Source organism: Tenebrio molitor, chromosome 8 (assembly GCF_963966145.1).
Source record: "Tenebrio molitor chromosome 8, icTenMoli1.1, whole genome shotgun sequence".
NCBI classification, from domain to species: Eukaryota; Metazoa; Arthropoda; class Insecta; order Coleoptera; family Tenebrionidae; genus Tenebrio; species Tenebrio molitor.
This window is the reverse complement of record NC_091053.1, coordinates 19,734,742-19,762,210: the sequence shown is the minus strand read 5'-3', so window position 1 is coordinate 19,762,210 and position 27,469 is coordinate 19,734,742. Positions and strand designations below refer to the sequence as shown.

At 36.5% G+C, this 27,469-nt stretch overlaps 2 protein-coding genes across 2 annotated transcripts in view; one reads left to right on the top strand and one right to left on the bottom strand.

The window, feature by feature from the left end:
* The window catches only part of LOC138136846 (E3 ubiquitin-protein ligase RNF126-like), a 209,027-nt gene that overhangs the window by 152,071 nt on the left and 29,487 nt on the right, over window positions 1-27,469 (bottom strand). The window lies entirely within an intron of this gene.
* LOC138136848 (acyl-coenzyme A thioesterase 13-like) overlaps window positions 20,143-27,469 on the top strand; it is a 45,000-nt gene continuing 37,673 nt past the window's right edge. Inside the window, exon 1 of the mRNA XM_069056172.1 lies at window positions 20,143-20,146. The gene's annotated coding sequence lies outside the window, so the exon portion shown is untranslated. The remainder of the gene's footprint in view (window positions 20,147-27,469) is intronic.

Here is a 27,469-nt window from a genome sequence, read left to right as displayed (position 1 = left end):
GAAAACGGAGCATCTGTTAACGACCTTGCAGTTGATAATGAAACTCCGTTACTTCGCGCTGGACAGAAAGGGAATTCGGAAACAGCAGGATTACTAATCGAGGAAGGAGCATCTGTTAATTATAGGTTGGACAAAGACATGTCCTGCTGGGACCGCTTCCGGAACTGCTTTTAAATAATGTTTAACACTTGCTGCACATGAGGTAACGCTCTTTACTATACCTTTACAAACAGCTGAGTTCCAATTTTCGTGATATTTTGATTAACTCTAGGCATTTTCTGAGGCTGGCATATCAAAACAAACATGTAGCTTTAACGTAAACAACGATCCCGACTGGAAACTCCGTCGGGATTTTTGTAAAAACACTAAAAACAGGGTTAGAAATATGAAACTTTTTTTGCGGAAACCTCTAGAAATGATCTATCCAACTAACTTAAGTCCAGTCCTGCGAGCAGGACGGAAAGTCTTCATATTTCACATTAAATGTCGAATGAAATGTCTCGAGAGCACATTGCACTCTTTTGATAATAACTTCTCTTAAAATTAAGCTAGAAACGTAATTTTTTTTTTTTGCGGAAAAAGCTCTAATTATCCTCAATCAAACTGTTAATAATTTAGTGAAACTTAAGACAAGAGATATATTTTTGTACTTCCAGCAGGACGCTGGACAACCTATCATTAACACCCTTACAACTGATGAGAAATCTCCGTTACGTTTGGCATTTGAAAGTGGTCATTCGGAAACAGTCGAATTACTAAGCCAGAATGGATCATCCGGTAATTAACCAGAAGAAGTTGACGTGTAGCTGCGCCATATACAACCTATTCCGGGCTATGGAGCGGTCTTTCGCCACGTACTTCGGGCTACACCGTCGGAGCCCGATATGACTTTGAGTGTTGCAGACTAATGCCGGCAGCATGAACATATTAGGCGTGGTGTTCCAAGAAGTGGACCAAGAAAAACATGTCTTCGCTCACGCAAATATCAGTTTCGTTGCCAGAGGTCAGAGATGCCACAGTGGCGAACAAGAGTGCTTCATTTTAGTTTGGGACATCCGGAGAGACTGACCATATACTAAAGATATATATACTGATATAGACTGGATACTCTGCATATATCTGTCAAACTTCAGATTAGTTGTTCCCGCTATCACAAGCAGTGCTGTATGAAGGTTGCGTATGGCGGGAATATTTGAATTTTTCATTCTTCAATCAATAATTTTATTTTTCATAGTTATGAAACAGTAAGTTATGATAAAATAATAGGCAAGTACTATACATATAGTTATAATTATTTATTAAGTAACTAAATACAAATAAATTACGAGTCTGTAATAGTATATTGTATATCAAGAGTTGAAAATGAAAAATTTCACACGAGTTTGCAGAATTGAGCCACAAGCCGTAGGCGCGTGGCTTAAGCAAACGAGTGTGAAATCGAATTATCAACACGTGGTATATAGTCCATTTTTTTATTATAGTCCGATGAGCTTAGTCCGAATCAAGAAGTCGACATGACCTGCGTCTGCTTTCGACATTTGACAGCAGTGCATGGTTCTACCAATACTTGAAAATTTATTTAGGCAACATGAGACAGATATCATAACAAATTTCAATTTTTAAGATTTTGAGTTGTGTTCTTTCGTGCTTTGTTGGTTTTTCTGCAAATTCATTCCTCCGTTTTAATTTTGTCTTTCAAAAAACTACTCCCTTCAGAACTCTTTTGATAACTATTTACATACTTATCAACTAATAGGTCAGATTTCTATTAAAAATTGTTGAGAACAGCACTAAAGAACCACGTTTACACTGTCTTTCTTTCTTCCTAATTTTGTTTCGGCAACGCCATGAATTAGTTTACCCCCTTACCTGTTAACTTCCAGTCTTGCAAGTTTCCGCGCAATTCCAATATTATTTTTGCAATTTACAAATTCTGTAATTGAATCTGTCCACATGCTTTTCGTTGGCATCATACGGAGGACATTTCAAGCAAAATTAAACAAAACTATCACAAATAATGTGGTTAAAACGTAACCTAAAAAATTTGACGTCGCTAATGTAATAAACGTACAACTCGTGTCTTGCTCGAATCACACATGCTAAAGCGAGATGCATAGTGGGACACGCTTAATACAATACGTACAAGAATTCAATAGTTTGTTTACATTATGTTGAAAAGAGATAGCAATATGACAGTTGTTCTGTTTATTAATTGATACATCGGACTATAATTAAAAAATGGACTATACACGATATTTTTCCGACGACCACAAAAAAAAACGCTAATATTCGGCATCCCTTCAAACTTAAAATATCATTCGACAGAGCTGCGGACAAAATAATTATGCCGTTGCGCGGAGATAGACATCGTTAATCATCGGCCCGTGTACAATATAAAAACACACAGCTGTCGGCCAATCGGATTTCTCAAATTTTTCATTGTACACGGTTAGGCTGTTCGTTCTTGTTCGTGTTGAAATCGTTTGCAATTTTACATTTTCACTAAGGAAAAACCGTGTGAAATGTGCCATATTTCACAGTGGTCGTCTGAAAAGTAAATTGAGAAAATTGCGCTTGGACATTGTGTTCAAAGTCCCTTACATTAAATTAACGCATACTCCACGCAATCATCTGGAGACAGCAAAATTGCGCACACAACACTTAAAGACCATTGTTCTAATCAACCCAAGTTACAAAGTGAATCGATTTTCACAAAGGACAAAATGTATTCTACACTCAGAAGGAAACCACAGTGTCTTAAACGTTCGTTGAAGTTGAACCACATAAAATTTAAACAGTTAACGCAACGGAAAAATACGAGCATGCGCCTGATAAAATTTTTGGCGTTTACAGCGCTTAGGCGACAGCCGGAACAACTAACGTAAAAATTGTGACCTTGGATAGAGTGCACACCCCCTGAGACTGACCTTACTTGGAATACCATCGGTGCCTGGTGAGATCCGACAACAAAGCCATCAAAAATGCCAAAGTTGGGACGACCATGTTAACGCGTTGGGCGTTGGAATACCAACAACGCAGTTTTGACCTGCAACATTTTCCGAGTGAGGAAAATGAAACTGCCAGATTTTCTTTCCATGAGACCGGAATCGAAGAAACTCCGCAGAAACCAGAATCTGAACAGCCGCTTCAACTCCACCTTCACGATAAGCCGGACGAGACCGAGTACTTCGTCACATGGGCGAATCGGATATGTAACTTGTAGACCTAAGGCAACGGGTCGTGAAATGCCATTTCGACTGGCTCCGCCCGATATCCTCGCGTAGTTTGTTAATAGTATGTTAGGTTAGCTTTAAGTTTTGTTTATTACTTACCTATTAATTATTTCTGTTTTGTTGTCATTAAATGTCGGTAAGCCGAGCGGGACGCTGTGTCGTCCCATACTGCTCGTCAAATATTAGATGGCCGCTGAGATTCGGATGCGCAATGGTAACGGTAGGAGTGAGGACTTGTTCGAGCGTCGCAGCAGTGGAAACACTTGTACACTCCAAACTCCAAACCATGGCTTTTAAAAGCAAAATGCGAAACAAATTTTTAACTGGCCAATTATTATTTAATAAAAATTGCAGATCACAAATGCGTTGAAGACCCGCAACACGTCAGTACAGATTACAGGATTAACATCTCGTCGACAACGCGGAGTTAGAACAAATCGATTTCTGTATCTGACTGTACTTTTCAGAATTTTACCCCACTTTACCGCTTTACCTTGTCGCATCTCTGTTCCACATTTTGCATCGCACTCCCTCTTCTGCGCATCCTCAGCGGCCATCTAAGATTTGACGAGCAGTACTTGTGTTAAGTTAACAATAAAATAATTTGCTTCACCCAAACACGTTTCTCAGTCATTATGCTCTTAGGGTTCTCAACTCTTGGCAGCTGGAACCGGACGTAGCTGTTTGAGGGCACGAGATTGAGGACCAGGTTAATAATTCGTGACCCCAGGAATTGTAAAGTGAATCAGACTTGCCATAGAGTTACATTTAACGAGTGCATAGATTACCTGGTCTATTAGGAAACCTCGGTTTCCCAATACTGCATTCTTGATAAAAAAAAAACACTTAATTTATGGTACGTAATATACAGTCTGTGCATTCTCAAACTCGAACATAGGCAATTAACATTGTATTGAACGTTTTTGCTGATTCCTGCTCGCCAATTGAACTTACAGGTGAGGTAATGGTATCAATAGAAAGATATAATTATTGCGCTTGAAATTATACTAATAATAAGATTATACAGGGTGTCCCAGAACTGGCTCCCCAGAAAAAAAGGGAGCCTTAGGGCGAATATATTAACGTATATTTTGAAGAAAAAAATTCCTAGCTCAAATGATAACAGAGAAAACACATTCTGAAGTTGACCAATCAGAGTTGAGCATCATTAAGGTGGAATAATCGCAATTTTGCGTTGCCTAGGTTTCCTTTTTATCCGTAAACCTCTATAATTCTGTCCATTAGATTTGGTCCACTACATTTATGATTGTTCACGTCAGTTTGACATTTGTTATACAATTTCGCTGCGATATTTAATTCAAGTGTATCATTTAACATCTATTCTTCCTCTGAGTACGTAGATATGATTCTTACTTTTGCACGATGTGGGAACAATGCACGTGAAGCATAAGGTTGTACCGTGAACAATTTCCACAAAGACAAACATCATCCGGATCATGAAACAATCCTGAAATTAATCGCTCGGCTTAGGTCTTTTTTTAATGACATACTTTCAACAGGTAAAATACCAGCTGAATTTAAGAAAGCAAAAGTTATTGCCATACTGTTATGTCTTGGGATCGGGTCGGAAAACGGGAGCGTGAGCAATCACTACCAGTGCCCAGTCATTACTGTCTTTTTATTCACTCCCCACTATTTACATTATCTACAATACTACAATACTATGACATCTTCCCCTTTTAAAAAAATTACAATTTTTCTGGACGTCTAACCTTTCGTCCAAACTTAGAGATATAAATTGTTCTTCGTGTTTGTGATGAGGAAGCAACTTTATCTTGCTCAGTCTCGCTTACTTCGTTGTCTTCCTTATCACTCGCACTAAAATTATCACTGCTTAATTCTATTACATGTGATTCCTCATGTGCTTCATCTTCCTCATTGTGAAGATTTGACTCACTTTCAGAATCAGAAATATATCCAGAATTGTTTATAAAATAAGGTTTAAGAAAATATCTATTCCTTCTTAAGATTACATCACTACCATCCTCCTTAACTAAATAGGATCTATCATTAAATTTTCTAACTACATGTCCGATTACCCAAATATCGTCTTTCCTGATGTACACTTTTTCATTTGCCTTTAAAGGTTTTAAAAACTTAACAGACTTGTCATAATACATCTTTTGTTTACTTTGCCTCCGTACTAACATTTGACGTTGTTTTTTAAAATCAATATTCTTTGGAAGTAATAACTTACTTTGGATAGGTATCAGCGTTCTTAACTTTCTATTAAAAAATAGTTCGCACGGCGACAAAATACAGTAATCTACAGGGGTGTTTCTATAATCTAACAAAGCTAGTTCTAATTCTGTTCTTGACTCTATACATTTTTTAATAATGTTCTTAACAGTTTGAATGGCCCTTTCGACCATTCCGTTTGATTTCGGATATTGAGGACTAGATGTGACATGTTGAAAATTCCACTTTTTAGCAAACTCTTCGAACAAAAATCCTGCATATTGCGTACCATTATCAGATACTAAAGTTTGTGGAATTCCCAATCTCCCAAAAATATTTTTTAAAACACGAATCACTGTCTCTGCCGTTATATTATTGACTTTAAAAACCTCTACATATTTAGAAAAATAATCAATAGTGATTAGGAATTTATTTCCGTTATATTCAAACAAGTCACATCCGATCTTTTGCCAAGGATACTCTGGCACCTCGTGTGGTTTGAGTGGTTCTTTAAAATTATTTCGGGAATATTTTCGACATACTTCGCATGACATTACTCTATTTTCAATATCACGGCTCATGCCCGGCCAATAGAGTACTTGTCTAGCCTTTAAAATACACTTGGTAACTCCTAAATGACTCAAATGAATAAGATCTAACATTTCTTTCCTTAAAGTTTCTGGTACAACCAAACAATTTCCTCTATAGACTAAATTATCGATAATTACCATTTCTGATCTCACACCAAAATACGCTGGTGACTCTAACCTACACTTTGCTTTAGAATTAGGCCACCCTTCTTTAATGTACCTCGATACTATTTGTAAACCCTCATCTTTCCGAGTTTCCATACGAAATTGTTCATTTTTTGCTCGTGAAATAGGAAAATGTTTTCTTAAATAACTTACCTGAGCCTCATACTCATTAGTAAAAATTTTTGTTTCGTCGTTCGGCATTTTAATTCTACTAAGAGCATCTGATATGTACATTTCCTTTCCTGATTTATACCTAACATCTAAGTCATAAATTTGTAAATCTAAAAGCATACGTTGCATTCGCATTGGACAATCGATCAACGACTTCTTGAAAATATGTGTTAACGGTTTATGATCGATTTCGACCACGACCTTTTTCCCATAAATATACTGGTGAAACTTTTTCGCCCCGTATACTATTGCAAGCATTTCCTTCTCAATTTGAGCATAGCACTTTTGAGTGTTACTCAATGACCTTAACGCGTAAGCTACTGGAGCACCTTCCTGTAACAATGCTGCGCCTAAGCCATCCTTAGATGAATCTACTGTCAAAGTTAAAGCTTTCGATGGATCATAAAATCTTAAAACTGGCGCTGCTGTTAATATGTATTTTAATTGCTCGAAAGCCTTTTGCTGCTCAAAATCCCAACGAAAAACTACCTCTTTCTTCAACAATTCCCTAAGAGACTTTGATAGTTCTGCCACGTTCGGAATGAACTTATGTAAATAATTTATGATTCCCAAAAACGATTGCAATTCCTTAACGTTAGTTGGTACTGGATAATTTTTTATTACCTCGATTTTACGGTCATCCGGCTTTATCCCTTGATCGGTAATTTTATGTCCTATGTACCTAACTTCATTAACAGAAAATTTACATTTATTTACATTAAACTTTATATTCTACTAGCTGACCCGGCGAACTTCGTACCGCCTCAGAATCAATAAATGTTGTGTTAACTTATTAGCTGAATTGAATGAAGTTTATTTAGTAAGATAAAATGAATAATCAAAATGAAGGAGATTATTGGTATTCACGTCACGTGATGTGCAAATGTGATTAACTCCGATGAATTTACGACAATTCATTGATAGAGTACTGAAAAATTAAGTTTTTTCGGTAAATTCATTTGGAAGGAGTGAGAATATAATGAGTAGTAAAGCAAATTGCTGTGTCCCGAGTTGTTACTAACTATACAGTGAATTTTTTATCAATGAACCATAGGGACTGACATGGTGTAAACTTTATTTCATGTCCGAAAAATAATTTTAAAATTAGCAATAGAAACACCATTGACGCGAAATAAAGTTTATACTTTATACCATGTAAATCTCTATGGTTCATTGATAAAAAAATTCACTGTATAAAAATAATCCAGAATTAACAATCACCACAAACGGAATGAATATTTTAATGAGTTTGGTTGGGATACAGTCAACATCTGACGGAAAGAAAATATGGAAAATTAAATTAAAAATTAGAAAGAGAATTACTAAGCATAAGCGTGTTTGTTGGAAACATTTTGTAGATGAAGATTTTGTTCCACTGGTTTGTTGGTTTGGTCGCACTGTTTACTTGTTTGATTGTTTCGAGGTTAGGTATGCCGCACAGCAATAAATGTTCAACCCTAAAACAGCTTCCCCTGCGACGTAGCATTACTTGGGGTAGCATTTAAATAATTGCAGACAGTTGACGTACTTAAATGCATAATTAGTTATATACAGGTGCGATACACTGAATAAGTGAATAAGCCCATTTCTAGCGTTAGCCTTAGCCATGACATAGCAGCGGGTATGTTCACAATTTCTGCACGGATGTTGGCCTTGTAGGGTCCTTTGATAGTTGATATAAACGCAAGATTTAAAAAAAAACATAAACAAAATTGCAAGGGGACAAATCGGGCGAGCGGGCTCTCTACTACAAATTGCCCCTTATTGAGGTGAGACTCCAGCTCTTCGTCTTGTCACACTCCCGGTTTGTCTGAAATCATGGTCTGAACGTGACCCATGTAACAATTGATTTCTGGTTCGCGACACGACCCAACATTGAAGCGATTTCGGAAGGGTTGCGATCACAGAAAATCAGTTTGAAAAGTAGACCTCAACGGCAAACGCAGGCTTTTCACTCTTCCAACGCCTGATGGTAGCTGACAGGGATAGGGAACAAATCTTTAAAACCACGGCTTTCGAATGAGACCACTCCCGCCCCATTACGACCCTTACAGCCTGAATAGCGCGCATTTCAAAAAAGGAAGTTATGTTGTCGCACCCTGTACAATCCAAAAGTAGGTGTTGTTGATCACCATTGATCACACTTGCTGTTAAAACTCAGCTGACGTTAAATCTCAATTAAGTTCATTCAAATTGTCGATGCGCGCACAATGACAGATTGTGACAGATGACATAACCTTTCAAAATGAACTTTTTTCATAATTATTTTTTCGTTAGTTATTCGATGTTATGTTAGTTATTCTGCTAATCGGGGCGGAGACAAATCCAACAATATAAAGATCATAAAAATCTGTCCAGCCGTTCTTGAGTTATAAATAGCGTAACTAACCCGACTTTGTTTTATATATATAGATTTTCGAGCCCTTTCTAATACTAACTTCAATCTTTCATCATGGTCTTTTTGACTTGTACCCCAAACTAAAATATCATCTACATAAATCTCAACACCGTCAATTCCCTCAAAACATTGCACAATTTTCCTTTGAAAAATTTCTGATGAACATTTTAGTCCAAAGGGAAGCCTTTTAAATCTATATCGTCCAAAAAGCGTATTAAAAGTACATAATTTTGAACTACTTTCGTCTAGCTCTATATTCCAAAATCCGTTATTTGTGTCTAAAACTGAAAAAACTTTTGCGTCCCTTACTTTACTCATTATATCGACATACGTAGGAATTGAAAAATATTCGCGCTTGATGGCTTTATTTAGATCCGTTGGATCTATGCAAATTCTAAAGTCCCCATTTGGCTTATCCACAATAACAAGAGAATTTATCCAATCGGTTGGCCCTAACTCTTTAGCAATTATATCTTGCGCTTCTAAACTATCTAACTTATCCTTTAGTTTTACCAGAATTCCTTATCGATCTTAATGCTATATTGACCTGGCAAGCATCCGATACCACTAAAGACGTCTGGGTATTTCTCGAAATAATCCTTGGAATCTTCTCTTGTCACACCCTGTACCATCTTTGCAATTTTTAGTTTGTCTATTGTTTCTCTACTACCTAGAACAGATCTTCCATTACTCTTTGATACAAACATTTTTATAATACAACTATTATATTTATAAAGAGCCGGAACTGTGATGTATCCCAAGATCTTAATACGACTTCCTGTATATTCCATTAATCTGGTATTGTCTTTTATGATTTTTACATTGCCAAAGTATTTTTTATAAACAGAAAATGGAATAACATTTACGTCAGCTCCACTATCAACTCTAAATTTGACATCTTTGTTGAAAATTTTTAAATCAACCATCCAATTGTTTTCATTGTTGGCGTTATTTTGTACCAAATCTACAAATAACCCTTCATCGCGATCAATATTGTTAATTCTCCGATTCTTACAAAATTTAGCAAAATGATTGTATCCACCACAATTTTTGCATTTTTTACCATAAGCTTTGCACTCACGTGGCTTATGTAGTGAATCGCACCTATTACAATTGTACATATTGCTAGCATCAAATGATTGTTGATTGTCGGCATTAAAGTTATTGGAACTTATCTGCGTTTGTTGATGATTTTTGAAATGCGCTCCTCTCTGTCTGCTGCTCGCTTCTTCTCTTTTCCCATCTCTGTCTCGGCCACTTGCAGTCCCTTGACGTTGTACCCTTTTTTGTCCATCTTCAGTTTTTCTCACTCCCATAACTGATTGGAATTCGTCTGTCCTTCTTCCACTTGTGGTGCACAAAATTTCCATTTGCTTGTTCGTTATCTCTGCCGCCTTGCAGATTTCAACAGCCTTCACCAAGTCTAAATTTTTTGTTCGCAAAAGCCTGTCCTTCACGTTCTTATCTCTGATACCCAACACCAATCTGTCCTTTATCAGAGATTCGCTCAATGTCCCAAATTCGCAATTTTCACTTAGCTGCTTCAGCTGCGTTACGTATTCATCCACGGATTCTTCTTCTCTCATGTCCCTTGAGAAAAATATGTACCTCTCGTAGGTCACATTGATTGTAGGAGCAAAATAGACTGTGAATTTCGCTTGAATGCTTGCGAAACTCGTCTTTTCTTTCTCACTTTCAAACTTGAAGGTATTGTAGATCTTCAGAGCCTTGTCTCCAACGCAGTTAAGTAAAACCGCCCCCTTGTACTCCTCTGTTTTTTTTTCCGCCTTCGTCGCTTGCAGATAGATGTTTAACTTTTGCACAAAAAAGCTCCATTCCGCTGCGTTATCTCCGTCTAACTTTAACTCTGAAGGTGGTTTTGCACTGTTCTGCATTTTGCTGTTTTTTTTTTCACTTTAGGAATTCACTTTTCACTTTTCAAACTTGACTTTCTCGTTGAATTTGTCTTTTTTCCGGCTGCGCCATGTTATGTCTTGGGATCGGGTCAGGAAACGGGAGCGTGAGCAATCACTACCAGTGCCCAGTCATTACTGTCTTTTTATTCACTCCCCACTATTTACATTATCTACAATACTACAATACTATGACATAAAACCCGGAAAACCAGCCAATGAAGCTTCGAGTTATAGACCAATCTCTCTACTCAGCGTGTGTCATAAATTTTTGGAAAAGCTTATCTACAATAGAATTTCACCAATAATAGAAGAAAATCTTCCAATAGAGCAAGCAGGTTTTAGACCAAACAGAAATTGCTGTGACCAAGTGCTGGCCCTAACATCTTACATCGAATCTGGCTTTCAAAAACGTCTAAAGACTGGAGTTGTCTTTGTTGATCTCACCGCAGCCTACGACACCGTTAGGAAAGATGGTCTAATACATAAATTGTATAACGTAATACCTTGTGGAAAAATGGTCTCACTCTTAGAAGATATGCTGTCTAACCGTCAATTCAGGGTTTTCGTTGAAGACAAAAGCAGTAAATTTCGATTTCTCAACAATGGTTTACCTCAAGGCTCAGTATTGTCACCAATCTTATTTAATTTATATACAAGTGATTTACCCCCAACAAATTCCCGAAAATTCATCTATGCTGACGACCTGGCAATGGCTTACCAACATCATAATTTTGAAAATGTAGAGAACAGACTGTCAGACGATTTAATACCTTTGAATAAATATTTCACAAAATGGCGACTTTGCCCAAATCCTCAAAAGACAGAAGTTTGCTGTTTTCACCTCGTAAACAACCAGAAAAATAGAAAACTGAAAGTAGTCTTCAATGAAACTACAATTAAGCATAATTATTCCCCGACATATCTAGGAGTAACTCTGGATTCATCTTTAACCTTCAAACTACACATCGAAAAGTTACGAGAAAAACTGAAAACGAGAAACAACATTATACATAAACTCGCAGGCACAAGTTGGGGAGCGAATGCACACACCTTACGTGTCACAAGACTAGCTCTAGTGTATTCTACGGCAGAATATTGTTGCCCTGTCTGGAAGAACAGTGCACACGTGAACAAAATAGATACTCAATTGAATACGACACTTCGAATAATAACGTGTACCTTAAAATCTACTCCAACACCATGGCTACATGTCTTAGCGCACATTATTCCGTATGATATTAGAAGAAATTACGTCACAAAACGAATTTGGGATAAATTTCAAAATTCACCGAACATGTACTCCATAACACAAGACATGGCAAATTTACCACCGTTTAGATTAAAATCGCGTAAACCACTTTTGAAAGAAGAATTCCTCATGCAACCATTTTCAAAATCTGATTATTGGAAAGCAGCCTGGCAAGAAGTAGATATTTTCAATAAAAATCTAATTGAGGATCCTACAAAACAAATTCCGGGATTTAACCTACCCAGGAAAATCTGGTGTAAATTAAATCGTTTTAGAACCGGCCATGGCAAATGCAATAATATGCTGTTTCACTGGAATATTCGTGAAAACCCTTCTTGTGAATGCGGTGCAGAAAAAGAAACCATCCAACACATTGTGGAAGAATGTCCCCTTACTAAATTCCAGCAAGGTTTCTCAAAACTACATCTACTTACCGAAGACGCCCTAAATTGGCTACAACAAATTAAAAACATATAATTTACCATAATTATTTTGTGAATTTCGAATTTTAATTGTATTTTTCTTCGTACGAATATATATACAGGGTGGTCCCGATATAACCTGCCAGAAGAAATCCAGTAATAAGTGACGATGAGTAGAACTCATACACAAAAAAAGTTTCTAATAAAAGTCTTTTCGTTTTCGAGATAAAAATAATTGAAAATTTGGTCAAAATTTGTTGTACGCTAATGAGTTAATCGGTTTTAAAAAGGTAATTCTGGTTACTTGGCTGCGATTTCTTTAGCAACGGTACCTGCAACACCTATGACATTTGTCAAGTTTAATTTTAAATTCGCCAATCCTTCAAAAAGTTATGAAATTCACGAAACAAGAATACGCCGATTTGCATTTATCTATGACGAAACACGTGGTAATTCAAGACCGGCAAGGCTACCATACGGCGAGCGTTTTCCTGAAGGAGTCCTTCCGTCTCGTTGTACTTTTGTGGAGCCACACGAAAGATTTCGTATACGAAGTTGAAATAAATACAAAAAGCCAACTCCAGAAACGCGTAACAGACGCCGCGAACCAGATTCGTAAAAACCTAGAAATGCTGAATTCTGTTTATGAAAATTGGTACCAGCGTACTCAAATGTGCTTAAATGCCAACGGAAGGCACACAGAACATTTATTATAAAATAATGTTTCTAGTCTAGTTTACCTTTCATTAGTTAGTAGATATTCTCAGTTGGAGTTGAAAGTACGAATATGTAAAGTGTAAATAAATTTATTCAATACATTATTTTGGCTATTTAACCACAATTAAGACGATACTCTTATTACACAGTTCTTCCACAATTTTGCACACACTACCTCTACATTTATTTACACATTGAGGAACACCACTTTATTTATTACTCATTCATCTCAGTCTACAAAATCAGCTTTTGTACCTGAATAAGCTGGTGAATTAACGCACGCAGTGTACAGCGTTTTCAATAAATGTCATTAATTTGATTTAGTTTGTCAGATTTGAGATTTGTCATAAAGATACAGGTACCTATGTTGCTTAGATACTGTCATCCTTACAAACACCAACAATTAATTCCTGAGTAGGTACGTATTTTTGTGGTCAGCAGCGTCGAATGGGTGTGGATAGGGGTTAATTTATCCCCATTATTTTGGACCTAACGAAGGGGGGTTTTTTGGACTTGTTAGATCCTTCTAATGACCCAGAATTTTTTTGGCAGGTTATATCGGGACCACCCTGTATATACTGTACTTTAATGAAATTTTTATCAATATTTCAGTGTATTACACCAAAAAACTTCCAATAAGTATTAATGTTCAAACTCTACTTTTTAACATCTGTTGCAAATGTAGTTGCATCCGTTACCTTGAATTACCAATTAATACGAATAGTATGAAAGAAAATTCCAAGCAGTCATTTGTTTTCGAGTTATGACGTCATCCATAGATTTTTTTAAATAGAAAACCCCTATTTTTTTTCTTGATTCTGATAGCCCTTTTAATTGTCTAAATGACAGTATAAAAATTTTGTTATCTTACATAAGGAAATTTTTGAGAAAAAAAAGTATAAAGTTAGAAAAAATAAATTTTATAACGAACAAAAACAAGTCAAAAAATCAAGCAGGTAAATCAAACAATCAAACGTATAGAAATTTTAATTTTGATTGGGTGCGGGAATAAAACTAGATAAAACTAAAACAGGGAGAATTTCTTCATAAACTAAAATTGACCTGTTCAAAGATTTTTTTGAAAAAAAAAATTGTTTAATTTTTAATGAATTTATTCCATACTTTTGTCGCTCACAGTATACTGTTCACGTTGGATTGAACATCAGTGGTGCAAATCGCACACATGGGGCATTAACTTTCATGTGAGTTATCATAGTAACAGGTCAGGTCATTTGCACTACTGATGTTCATTCCAACATGAACAGATATTGATATTAGTGTTATTTACGACCAATTCAAATTTGTTTGGGATCCTAGCTCAAACATACGTAAAAGTTATTAGCTAATGACGTCATGGGTAAATAGGTAAAAATTGAACTCTAAATACCGTGCAATCAACAATTACTTAGATAAGAGGCAACTATGACTTTGACAGTGTCAGATTTTTCGTATCTCTGCTATCTTTAGCTAATAAACATCAAACAACTGTCACTATTAATCAAATTTTAATGCAAAAATAGTTGTTAGAGTCCAATTTTTACCCATTTGCGAGGACGCCATTATCTAGTAACTTCACGTATGTTTGAACTAGTCAGAAACTAATTTGAATTGATCATGAATAACTATTATGTTTCAAATTTGTAGCCAATAATAAATAAACGCATCGCATTTTTTTCTGTTATTTCAAACAGGAGAAAACGAGAAAGAAAATCGTGACGTCTTCCCAAAAGGCTATACTATATCTCTATATAAGAAAGATAGGATTACAATAGCTCCTGTTTTCATTACCTGCACAAATAATTTCCAGAAAAAAATCTGCTATCGGATAATACTTCCAACTTTCTCCATTTGCCAGAAATACTTGGAACCCTGTCAGAATCTATCCACTCAGACGTTTATTGAAAAATATGATAGGTATTTACCTAGTTTCTGTGTAAATTAGTAGGGGTGCTAATATTCAATATTGAATCTTTACTGAGAACAACTAATTACCTACAGTTTGGCCGTTTACTCGACATTAGACACAGGTATAGGGCATTCATTTTAAACGTTGGGTAAAGTTGTAAACTCAAAACACCATAAATTACGAAAGCGGCAAATTTTCATTGTATCGGTACCGTAAAGTAGGAATCCCTCTGTTCATATAAAACTGGTACCACGTCGTACTTTCACCATCTTACCGACTAGCAAAAGAAAGAGACGTTAAAATACCCACAAGTAAAAAAAATATTAAAACACATTTTGTGATCAGTGACCAAAAAAATGTAAAGAGAACGTTGATTTAAAAAAATGTATTTGACAAATAAAATTACTAAATAAAAAAATAAGACTAATTGATGACAATCTTTTTATTCAAATGATACCACCGCACCGTCGCAATCCGACCATCTCCTTTACAGGTATATTTTACTTTTATTCATAAGTTGACCATCGCGGCACGCCGGCTCTGCCCCGAGGATGTTCCTGTGAGCCCAGTGCAAGTATCTTCCCAACAAAAGTTGCATTGCGGGCGTTAAGTAGTGATTATGGCAACCCGACTTTACGACCTCCAGGTAGTTGAGAAGTATAGTGGACTGCCTAATAACCGAATTTTACGCGTTTTGTTGAGGCTTTTGTTTATTTTTTTGCTTCCAATCTAATTTGTTTTTCTAAAAACTGAGACAGTAGCCCCATGAGATACGTTCTTCTGAATCCAATGCACTTTTTAAATATTCTCTAAATGAAAAATTGAGCAAAAATAAGGAGAATTACTGAAAAACGTTATTAATTTTTTTATAAAGAATGAAGCGATTTTTCAAAAAACTGAGACAGTAGCCCCGTGAGATACGTTAATGTTTAACAAAAAATATAGTCACCATAGCTTCAAACATAAAACTGTGGAAAAATAATTAGAATCCGTTTAGCGCGCTTTACCATTGCTTGGCCAGCAATGTATAGTTGGTTGCATACTGTATATTGGGTGCCCCAAAATTCGCGGAACAACTTAGCAGTACGTTTTTAAGTAGTCATTAAAAGATCAGGTAAAAATGTTAAAATAAATCAATTTTCTTTTTTGTAGAAGATATGGACCTATTCGTTGCACTAAATGTGGCAACATTTAAAACATTCCATGTATCCCAATCATGCAAATATTTCATTTTTGTTGTCTCCATGGAAATGCGAGAGAAAAATCAAAGCCATGTTGCCGTACGTGTCCCAGAACTCGGTCCCCAGAGAAAACTAACCAATGCCGACGACAATTTAGATCTCAAGAATGCAAACGAAGACAAATTAATGGCTTGCATAACAGAGTTATGAGCCGTTTAAGATCCACCAATTCCAGAAAGGGAACTCCAGGTGTTAATGTGAATAAAATGGGTTGCTAAGCGTATATAGTCACACTGTCAGGATGACATTGCTGCCAAAGTGTCAACATCAACATGTTAGGTTAAGTCGGATGTCATTCAAGATGTCACACTAGCCATCAATCATATGAATCTATTTTAATTTTTTTAAATAAAACAACAAATGGCGGTTTTGAAAAGAACCGTGTTTATTCTAATAATTCTAATGCAGGTGAACAGGAGAAAAGGTGTAACATAAGCCAAAAGGGTTCATGAAACGAAAAATAAATAGAATCAGAGCAAGTGGTCAAAGTGGCCCCCATTAATTTGCAAGCATAATCGTGCCCGTCGCAAAAGACTCAGTTTAGAATTCCTAACCATTTCAGGAATAATTGTAGCAAAAGTTTCCTGAACGCGACTCCTGAGTTGTTCTTCTGTAGCAATAGGGCTCCTGTATACAATATTTTTAACATGACTCCGAAGAAAGAAACCCAGATGATTTAATTCGGGGGACCAAGCAGGCCTGTGTCGTGGACCGCCACGACCTATCCATCGATGAGGATACTGTTGATCCAAAATTTCTCGAACTTGTCGACTGAAGTGTAGTGGTGCGCCAGTGTGTTAAAACCAGAAAAAAAAGTGGAATGTCGAAGCAAATTGGGAATAGTTCTGCGTAAATGTCTCCCGTTCACCGCGCAAGAAATTCAAACCTAAAGAGGGAAAGTTAGATGATATGTAAACTGATTTCTATTGAAGACATACCACACGATTCTCCAATTGACCAGCTCACAAATTTATAGAAAATCGTTCTTGAAATGCTCTTGAAAATTGAGCATGTGGATTTTCTTCCACCCAGATGACCTAGTTATGCGCATTGTAGCATCCTTTTATGCAAAATTACGATTGCTTTCTTCTAGATTTAAAAGGCATATACAGAATCCTCGTCTGGCAGGGTAATCTTCTGGCTGCAATTGCTACACACGCGTATAAATGGTGTGGATGTCGTCGTTCAGTCTTCATCACTCGATATAGGTACAGAAGTTTTCGAAATATTTAATTCCCAAGCAACTTCTCTAATGCTTTCGATACCTTCTTCAAAAGCATCTAAAATAGTCTCCTCGTTGTCAAAGATGCGTACAGTCCTCCCGGTAGCATCACCAATCTCCTTGCTCTTTGGTAAACTTTAACCTGTCTCGACTGTTTGCGCGATAACACTGAGAATCGTTTTGTGATCGGGATTATTCCTGTTAGTAGGAAAACGTTGGGCATAAACCCTTGCTGCTTCTCTAGCACTCCGTTCACATTTTTCGTAAATTATCAACATTTGCACATAATCCGTTCCAGAATACATCATGAAAAAGTACGGTTGAGCACGACGGCGGTACTAAAGTGATTTGAATGAAATTTTGATACTGACTTTTCTCAAAAGTTTCATAGCCGATCAGTTTATTGAAAACTTAATAAAATATGCAACCTAGCAACAATTACGGGAAATACACCTGAATGGCTTAAAACGCTTTGATCGGTCGAATTAAAATGTTCTTTTCTCGAATACCGTTCAAGCTAGTAAAAAACTTCTTTGGGATTATTTATTTGTCTTTTTATAAAGAGTTCTCCTTTTTCTCTGGGAGCGAGTTCTGGGAAACTCTGTGTGTGTCTTAATGTTAAGCTCTTGTAAATAAACCTTAGTCTAAGCTCAGATGTCTTCTCGATAACATCCTCCATTCATCCTCACCCTCGGTGTCCACAACAAGACATAACATGGCGCAGCCTATCGTCTAATCCATACATTTTCTCTTCTGCCACAAATTGATCCAGTCGTGGTTTTCATGTTCAAACTTAGTTCGAAATTCCGCAAAATTGCGGAAACAATATTCCACCGAGGACTGACATTTTCTTAGAAAATAGACCCTCTTGGTCGAATTAACAGCATTCCTGCTCTTCCCAGCCATTGTTTATTTACAACAGAACTCTTAGATAAGTTAGTTTTAGTTTTAATCTGCTTGTGCTACGTGAGATGAAATTTATGTTGTTTAGGGCAACAAAAAATGTAGTGAATAGCGTCTGTGGAAGCATTAGTTCCCTTCACTTTTTAATTACCGTTCTCATCGTTTTTAATTAAGTGTGTGGCAATTTCAGTTTTGTAAATTTTCACAAGTTTGTCGTTGGTATCATTAAATTCTTAATAATTGGGTTTGCGTCTCGAAATGTCAGACAAGAATTAGTTCCTCGAGGCTTGAGATTGAAATTAGATCGTTTTCTGTTGACATATTCCATCCGAAGCTGTTTAAAGATAATGATAAGGATTATTTGAAGTAGGCATTTGTGGTCTCAAACGCCACTTTATAATATGTATATATAAGTCAATAATCTATATAAGTCATATCTCCTGAATTTTAGACGTTGGAATTATAATTCAGCTTTTTATTATTATCTGATAATGGAGAAAATGTATAAAATAAACAAGAGCAACATTTTACATTCGTAAGAATGGGTAATTTACCCGCTTTATTGGCAAACGTGACGCCACTGGTAAGCAGATTTTTCGGTAAAATGTCAAAGAAACGTCAGTTTTAAAGCAAGTGTTGATGTTAACGTTGAAAAAAGTTTTCGATTTTGGCAAAGTTTACGGACATTTATTATTAATCACTCTTTGTCGGATGGCTGCTTAGTGTCCATGAATTTTTAGCTCTTTGCAAATTATGAAGGAATAATCGTTCGGCATTTCAAACTGGTGATCTGTTTGTTTTTGAAAGCTTCTGGTTGGAAGATATCTTTCAATAATTAAATCTGAAAACTATATTTGAAAGCTTCTTAATAAACAATTCCGACTCCCATTTTTTAGATATCAAAGGGATAAATTATCTCTGATGGCAGAAAAATCATTAAGGTGATTGAAGACTTGTTGCTCTCTCGTTCTGTTAAAGTACGCTATAAATACGTCAGAGTAAATACTTTTTTCTCCAAATTCGAAATGCACGACAAACTTCTGTTTCTCTTTTGATTTTTAATTTCCAGTATCAACATCAACTTTTCTCTCGCATAAAGTTGATATACGAGTATGATCGATAACGTTCTTTATAAGAAACTAAAATTTTGAAAAATTGTGAAATGTTTAGCTCGTGTAAAGACTAGAGCCAGCACCAATTGTCAGAGCTAGATAATGAGAGCTAGATAATGAACCGAAGAAGTTGAGGAATTAGTAAGTGGCAGAACAAGAAAAGGAGTGCCCCACAATGAACATAAAAAAATAAACGAGCAAGCTGAGAACTTCTCGGTCTGAGAAGCTTATTTGTAAGGACAGTGGATTAAGCTGGTTTATTGGACGGTGGCCACATGTAATTTGTGTTGATTCCTGTGCATGTGTTTTCAAGGGTTTGCTCTATACAGCCCCCTAAATTTCGGCTTGTCACCCTCAACGATCAATTACACAGATGTGATAGGCAGGCCCGGCCGCAGGCAGCAATAATAAGAGAGTTTGTCCAGGTCAGATCGGGGATGTTTTACTGTGGAAACTGAACCGACTTCGGGATTAAAATAACATTTTTTCCATACCGGTTAGAAATGTAGGCTGTGGATACCTCATTTGAGGTGAGAAAATTCAACTTTCTCGCTAAGGTAAGAAAGTTAATCATGAAATGTTTATGGTAATTAATAATTAATATAGAATCAAAGGTAAAACTGTACCAAAATACAAATGTCAAAAGTGTCAAAAGTGAATTAAGTTATTGATAAATGAAAGCCAATTCAATAAAGCAAGTTGGTAGATCAATCATATAATCTGGAAAATAAACAGATAAGCTAGGTAGGTAGATTACTTTACCCTGCTTATATCAAATTTTCGAACGAACGTCAAATCTTCAAATGCGATGACAAGTTAATTAAGCAAATAACCCAGCCTACTATTCAATTCTCAAAATTTTCGTTTTAATCAGGAATATAACCATCTTTTTTTGACTTTTTTCAACGAAGTTGTGCCGGTAGGGAAAAAAATAGTATTCAAACCTTGTTGAGAAAGTGCCCTTGCAGACCTCGGGCACTTACAAACTTCGCCTACGGCTCGGTTTATAATCTTTGCCTGCGGTCTGCAAGAAAGCACTTTCTTATCTTGGTCTGAAATATACCTACTATTTAGCGCTCCTGACAGAACCAAATTAAGCTTCAAAAGACGTCGATTTAAGCAACGTGAGATACAAATAATTAAAAATGGCAACATAATCGCACAATTTTAATAAAAAGAGACAACCTAATTAAATTTAACGTGTTTTCTTTCTTTTATTTTTTTACGTCCTTCCTCCAATGTTTCTTTGCACATTTAACGTAAATGTTATCTCATTTTTGTCCAGTCCTGCTGTTTTATTTAAAAATACATTAAGTTTCAATTAGGTGTTTTGCATTGCTTGTTATCTAGTTTCTTAATTTTTTCTTGCTTTTCACTTCTTTTTGTCTTTTCTCTTTTTCAGTCTTCACAGATATTTGGTGCGATTCTGTTTTAAAATTTACCAATATTGCTATAACGGGTGATTTTTTTAATTTGACGTCGAAATAGGCGTTGAACTATCGATTGTGAACGCACTATGCACGTTACGGATCACAGTACCATTCATAGAAGATCGTCATGTGAGGGCACCAGGTCGACCGAGAATCGAGCGAACTGGACACAGAGGCAGGTCGAGAAAATTACTGCAGACGAGAACTCGTGAAGCAGAGGACGACAATCATGATGATGGACTGGACCATGCCGAAGAGGACGATGAGATTGCCGGAAACGTCGAGCAGACATTTTTGTCGGAAGTTCCAATACGTGAGGCGATGGCGAGCAGTGACGCAGACGACTGGCTTCAGGCTATTGTTACGGAGCTCACATCGATCCTGAAGAACGACACTTTTGAGCTCGTAGATCGTCCCAAGGAGGGTAAGGTTATCGGAAGCCGGGTGATCCTCCGGAACAAGTACAAATCCAACGGCGTTTTGGAGCGCAGGAAAGCTAGATTAGTAGTTCAAGGTTTCAGCCAGAAACCTGGCGTTCATTTTAACGAAACCTTTGCCCCAGTTACTCGTTTCAGCTCAATACGTTTAATGGCATGCCTAGCAGTCGAACGTGGGATGAGAATCCAGCAATTCGACGTGACTACTGCTTATCTCAACGGTGAGATAGACGAGGCGATATTCATGGAACCACCGAGAGACTTTGAACAGATCTTGCGACAAATAATAAGACGAGAAAGCAACAGATCGATCAAATAAAGGGCCAAGGCAGATGCTGCGGCAACTACGAGGCGGAAGCAAGGTGTGCCTACTGAAGAAATCGTTATACGGTTTGAAACAGGCTGGCAGAAGTTGGTACGAGAAGCTGAGTTCGACACTCAAGGAAATCGGAGCAGTCCCTACGTCATCAGGCCCCTGCTTCTTTTCATTTGGGTTTAGGGGAAGACATCACCTTCATTGCTGTCTATGTCGATGATATATTGGTTGCATCACGCAATAAAAGTGACTAATTGTGTCACTCAAATGACAAGGTAAAAGTGTCATTTTATGTGATTAAACACATAAAATAGCAAAATTGACTATTTTATGTGCCAAATCACATAAACTACCGAGCGATCATTAAAAAAATAAATCGAGTTTGCTTTGGAGCCTATGCTATAGCATGGGTTGCCATAGGTAACACGCCGACTCGATTTATTTTTTAATTGATCGCACCGTACAAAAATCAAAGAGTTCAGCGAAATCATTTATTAATATTTATTTATTTAAAACTGGATTTTGAAAAAGACCACTTTATTAATTTATTAATAATTTAAATCACTAAAATTGCGTTCTAATGGTGTTTGTTTTATGGTTTTATTGCGTTTTAAGATAAAATAGTATATTTTATTCGGGGTAAAAATAATTTTGTATGGCTTGGCTGAATTATTTGCCACACTTCGTTCGGCAGATAAGCTTTCAGCTACGCCATACAAAATTTCATTTTTATTTTTATAAATAATATACTTTAATTCTCTTTCTATAAAGTGACGCTATCTGTATTAAATGATTATTAACTGAATCCTGATCTAATATATGTTTTGATAAATTGTTAAAAACAAGATTAAAATTTATCTGTCGAACAGACGGGCTTTAGTGGATTGTCTTTACTTAAATTTTTGATATGTATTCTGGCTATTTTTTCCGCTATTTTACTTGGTTCAATCTGTTCACGTGTTCAGTTAATCTGGCATTTGATTATGATTAACTTAATTTCGCTTTTGTAAACTGGTCCATAGTGTACCAAATCTTGAAAACATATTTTACTATTAGGTTGCATCACAAAAACAATTGACTGAATGAAGTGAAAGATCGAATTCGTCACATGTACTCGAAATTGATTTTCTTTAAACACCAATAAATATATCTTTTTTTTTTGTTTTATTTTTATACTTTTACCAAATAAGTAAAATGTAAAAATGCTGTAATTTTTTCCGTGTATCCGTGTAAACTATGTAATTGCAAAAACTTGAGATATAAAAAAAATTCCCCCAATCTTTTTTATGGAGATTATTTGCAAAAACAGTAAGAATCGTAAATGAGATTGTGTTGTAATTGGCGCTTTTGCCTCAAGTCACGTGGTCATTATTGTACGTCCTTCATTAACTTACCAAAACTGTAACTAGCTATCTCTCATTCATGTTGTCACCGCTGCTTTACGCTTGCTCTGCAAGCAAGGCTCCGTCCACTAATATTATAATGTCAATGAACCAGTGTTTGAGATTCACTGGAATTCTAAATTATAAAGGCCGCAAGCTAAGGCATTTTCCTTTACAAACCTGTATTACCTTGATATTACACTGTTCTTCTTTTGGTTTTCCTCTTTTGTCAATTGTATTTCATTATTTCTCAAAACTATTTCATATTTACGTCACTTCGACATTTAATAGAGATAGGAAATAGTTTTGACAAATAGTGAAACATAATTGACAAAAGAGGAAAACCAAAAGGAAAACACTAATAATTACGTATGAGGCATTCACAATCTTTTTGGGACCGAGTTGGCTATGACCATCTAGTGATTTTGTTGGCAGTACCTCGCTGATAACTAAAGGAAATTGATACTTTTTGTGTTAGGTTAGGTTGTTTTCAGTTTAGGGTTATATTTTCTGAATATGTACATTGTTGCCGGATCTCTTAAATCTGGTCTGTCTTTTTAAAATTAAATTAAATCGTTTAATAGAAATTTTTTATCGTAATAAAATTTTTTTGGTAATTTTGACTGCTCCTTTGACGGAAATTTAAATTATTTTTACACACTTAATAATATTAAAATAATAAATCTGGCAATGCGGTGGCAAGAAAATGTCGAACAGACACTGACAGAAAAAAAAATTGCATCCGTTGCATCACTGAATCAGTTAGTCCAACATGAAAAGAAAAAATCATAGCCAACTCGGTCCCAAAAAGATCGTGAATGGCTAATATTGAAAAAAATGTCACTAAGAAAAGTTGTTCATTTAACCTAGCTGTGCATCTCAGAAAATTTGTTACCTTAAACACCAAACACCCTGTACCTACCTTGTTCCCCGTCCGCTGCATTGCTGCAGTGTTGGCAAAGCGCAACATCTTAATGGCGTCAAATATGACCAACCAACTTGTGGGTCATTTTTGACCCACTTTCCAGTAGGCAAAGGTTAATGGAGACACTGAATGTGTACAGAAACTTCGATGGGTGGTGAGAGTAACACCGAAAATGAAAATGCTATAGTAATGTCACAGAAAGGTTGTATAGATCTGGTAGTTTTCAAAATTTTCGTTTGTCTGTCTATTTGTTTGTTTCCCTTTAAGTCAACAACTAATGAATCGAGTTCTGTAAAACTGAGTATGTTATGAAGAAGAAACCCATGGTTGTGTTCTGCACTTTTTTCAACACGATACGACTTCGCAGCAATGCTAAATCTGCGCTGACTATCTCTCACCATGGTGAGCTTGCCTCGCTTATTTCTCTTTCGTCGATTTTAATCTGCGTGCGGTCGTATCATGTCCTTCACGATACAGTCCTAAACGTCAGAAACTAATTTCTTTTTTGTCTAAGATACGATTTGTATACATTTAGTTATATCACTGAACTTGCAACTTTTTGAACGACCACTTACTGCTAACCACATCTCCGCCAACTACATTTACCTTGTTGGTAGTACGAGTGGTTTGTGGAGTGTTAACACTGCAAGAAATAACCTAGTCAGCTTATCCGAATTATAAGTTTAGTGACATGTCACAATGCAGACAACTCAAACAAATCGATATTCAATAAAGGGACTCCCTCCAGGCCCCAACTTCGCCGTAATTCGGCAACTTTGTCTCACATAACGAATTAGGCGTCCTTCAGGAACTCGGAATTGTCAGCAGGACCGAGCGTGCCGCGTCGCTATTAGCAAAAAGTGGCAAGTTTTCCGGAAGCAAACAGGGAAGTCAGTGTTTATCCCCAAGCCCTAAACGGATACGTGTTGCGCGTTTATTATTCAAGAGTGGAAAACAATCATGTGTATCCAACAGTGGTGTTTTCGCCGTTTTATTGTCGCCTTCGAGGCTTTTTCTCGCGTTTGAAAAGACGCTTTAAAAGGATTTTTTGTACTCATAGCCTTGAAAGCAACGCTTCCAACATCCAACGCTCGCTCCGAAACGAGTGCTTCCCGGTCGACTCGAATGTAAAAATTGCAAAAAACACTGGCCCTTTGAGGCATTCAAAAAAAAATCTGTCTTGATAATAATAAAATTTAGTTCATAAAATATAACTTCAACGGAAAGATTTATAATCGTTGAAAATTGTTCCTACAAAATTCACAAATTATTGCAAAAATTTAAATATCAAGTGAAGCAATTGTTTCCAATAACCAAAGATCACTGCCTACTTGGTTTTATATTCGTTTATGTTTAATGTTAATGTTAAAACAAAAAAATTTAATTTAATTTTCGTACAAAAACTATTGTACGAACCACTTCCGTGAAGACATCTTCCGTTCATTCGCGCATTAATTAAAGGCACTCGCTCCTTCGTCGCTCGTGCTTTAAAAAATGCGCTCATGCAGGAACATCGTCGTCCCGCACTTGGTTCGTAAATAACTATGTATTTCGTGGAGCAATCTGGAAAAGGAGGTTGGAGCGTCTTCGGGCGGGAAATTTCCGCCCAACTTCGCCATCAATTATTATAAACCCGAAACACAATCGGGGCGGATTTTCCGTCGCCAGTCGGATCCAGCGAGCGGTTTAAGTGTATAGTGGAGTAACGATAGACAAAAATACGGCGTTATTTCGGAACCGGTAGCAAGAGGTCCGATTGTCATCATTTTTTTTTTAGGTCATGAATACAACATACTAAAACCTTTATAGGTTAAAAATTGACGCTCATAACGGCACACTAGAAAACAAAAAAAAAAAACCGAAAACTTGATTTGGATTTATTTTGGTGGTTAAAAAGGTGAAATAAACTATTCTGACAATACTTTTTGAATTTATACATACTGGGTGTCCCAGAACTGCCATATGATATTTTAATAGCGTATTCTGGAGTGAAAATCAAGACTAAAATTGAAAGAAAAAATGTCGAGGGTCCTATAGTATCTATACTGTAAACGATTTTCGCTGACCAATCATAAGACCTTTGTTAATTGCTTTATTAGGTAAGCTCATTACTTTGTTTCATTTCCATGGATTTTCATAATACGATAAAATTCTTTGAATTATTTGGTCCGCTGTAATCGTATAATAAATTACATTGTGACATTTCTTAACGTCATTTTGACAGTAATATTTTTTCATAAAATCCAAAAGTGAACAGTTTTGAAAATGTTTACCGGTGCAGAGTACCTACTATGATATGCTCATAGTTTATGGAGCATGTGGTGAAAGTGCTTACGCAGCCGTAGAAGCTTACGCTGCACGTTTTCCTGTAAATGTATTTTTGCGTTTGGTGAATCGCGCTAGGAATACGGGGAATTTAGTACCTCAAACTAAAGGAGATGGTGGTGTTACACGAGAGGCTCGCACTCCATAAAATGAAGAGGCTGTTCTTCAGACTTTTGAGGAAGACGGAACGTTAAGTATTAGAAGCGTCGCACGTATGTTTGACATTTCAAAAAGCACAACACAGCGGATTCTAAAGGATAATCGACAACACGCTTATCATCATACGCGTGTACAGAATCTCTTGCCTGAAGATCTTCCTCTCAGAGTGGAGTTCTGTGAGTGGTTACTGCAACAACATGAAGCAAATCCCAACTTTGTAAGAAGTATTTTATTTACGAATGAATGTTTTTTCTCAAGAAACGGAACATTTAACATTCATAATTATCATGTATGGGTAGACGAAATTCCACATCATGCAATTCATGTTAATGCATTTCAACATCGGTTTAGCATTAATCTGTGGGCTGGGATTTTAGAAGATTCATTGGCAAGTGTTGATAAACAAACGATTATCAGATAAAATATCGACTGTAGAGTTTCAGGTTAGTCCATTTGAATTTCCTCCAAGATTAAATGGTAAAGTCTATGCCAATTTTCTTAATGATGAATTGCCTGATCTTCTAGACGATGTGCCAATGCAATTCTTGGCACATCCCTGGTTTCAACACGATGGTGCTCCAGGGCATTATACAACTCAAGCTCAGCAAGTCCTTGATCCTGATTCTTGGATAGGACGTGGCGGGCCAATACATTGGCCGGCTAGGTCGCCTGACCTCACACACCTTTAGACTATTTTTTGTGGGGTCACATGAAAAACTATGTTTATCTTGAACCGGTGAACTCTTTAGAACAACTGGATGATAGACTGCATGAAGCTTTGGCAACAATTACACCTCAAATGATTCAAGGCGACCAAGCAAGCTTAATAAGACGAGCACGCCTTTGTATTCAAATTGGTGGAGGTCATTTTGAGCAATTATTATAAGAGTATCTACGAATTGTTAACTGTTATGGTTTTTGATTGTTTATTAAACTTTTTTTTTAATTCTAAAAAATCAAAACAATATTGCTTTTCTGTTTTACCCTGCTTAAAAACCAGCTTTTGGGGAAACCTGTAGCAATTGCCCACCAACGATTTTAGATGAAAATG